Source organism: Sardina pilchardus, chromosome 16 (assembly GCF_963854185.1).
Source record: "Sardina pilchardus chromosome 16, fSarPil1.1, whole genome shotgun sequence".
In the NCBI taxonomy this organism is placed as follows: Eukaryota; Metazoa; Chordata; class Actinopteri; order Clupeiformes; family Clupeidae; genus Sardina; species Sardina pilchardus.
The window spans coordinates 10455731-10457604 of record NC_085009.1 but is presented as its reverse complement, the minus strand read 5'-3'; positions in this window follow the sequence as shown (position 1 = coordinate 10457604).

Genomic DNA, 1874 nt, shown 5'->3' with positions numbered 1-1874 from the left:
GGTGCTTTTGACAGGCTCTTTTCTTTAACTTAAAATGAGACTTGACTTGAGTTGTTGCATCGGCGGCTCCTTGGGTCTGATCACATGGTGCCAACGCAGTCTTATTTTTAGAGAGGGAGGACAGAATTGAGTGCAGTTGTTTTCTTTATACTCAAACCACAGACTGCCCTAGGAGGCCACCAGAATGTCCACCACTGGCGCTCGAAAAAGAACTGTGACATGGCCACGTTGCGATCTTTACACATGCACACACACACACACACATACACACAGACACACACAGAGATGTCGCTCTGAAACATACATGTTTACCAACACACCCTCATTCTTATACACTTCCACCCCCTGGTTTACACACAGCCACATGCCGATTACAGTCTTCTCTGCGCAAACACACACACACTTAACACAAACAATTACATACACACGAACACACACTCTCTCACACACACACACACACTTGACACAAACAATTACACACACACACATACATACACACACACACACACACAGGGGGAGGATGAAGGTGATAATGAGTGTTATGTGGCGCATGATGATTACAGATGAGCGTGGGTCAGAGCCAGCGGTTTATAAAGGCGGCGGCGGGTAATAACAGGGCGGTCAGCGGCCCAACATTCTTCCACTGGACCAGACTGGACGGATGTGCCACGGGGGACCACTGAGCCCGCGGTGCTGTATAGAACAGTGAACAGAACCTACAGTATGCAGCAGCCACAGCCAGAACAGTTCCCTGGCGCATTCGGTAGAGTGAGAAAATACATGTGTCTATTTCGGTCTTCCTTCCTTGCCTCACCAATGAGGAGACAATCCAGCAGAAAAGACACGCTTGCTTTCAAAAGTGGAAAGCTGTTCCATCCAAAAAAAGTCCAAGTGGTGACATGATGAAAAGTCGTAGGGTGCCTCTCGTTTGGTGTCTTCTACACCCTCCCTTCCTTCCTCGATCCTCGTCCTCACTGATCTAGATAAAGAATGATGGGGCGGCAACAATGGGATAGTCTATCCAGTGTTAGTTATAGATCACAGTGGGAACGCCCCTCGAGGACCGAGCATCGAGGATCGAGGAGAGTGTTTGAGGGCCACCCATGGTGGTGAATGGATGAATGATGTAAGGCTGAGTACGTCCAGCTAGCTATGAATCAAAATGTCTAGCAACAGCAACAAGCAGAGTAAATCATATCTGCCTCTGGACTGTTATGAGAAGCGATTTAGACTTTGTTGCATCCCACTTATGAGATCCCCCCCAGGAGCAGACCCTCTACCCGCTCTCATTTGGAAACGTCTGGACAGCCCATAATAATCCCCTCAGTTGCCATTGGCTGCCCGTGCAGGGAGGAGGAAACGATGTGGTTTTCAGAGGGCTTTTCACGACTGCCAGAGAGGCAATCATTATGTGCACCCAACACTGGCAGTCTGTGTGGAGACCTAGCAACATATACAGCAACACACCCCTAAACACACATGCCCACACACACACGCACACACACACACACACACACACACACACACACACACACACACACACACACACACACACACACACACACACACACACACACACACACACACACACACACACACTCACATTCACATGTGCACTTGTAAAAAGCATGTTTTCTAACCTTGATCAGTACCGCACTATCCGCATATATGCATACAGAAATGCAGGCCTACAGTTTGAAGAGGTCCGGCACAGTAATGAAGCCTCCAGGCATCAACAAAGGCACTCTCAGACGAAACAAAGACACAACAAACATGCCTGGGCTTTCAGCTTGTTTTGGTTGTGTAGCGTTGTGTTGTCGTTTGCCTGTCTGTCTGTCTGCTCCTGTGCTCGTTTAATTGTCATTTTGTGAACA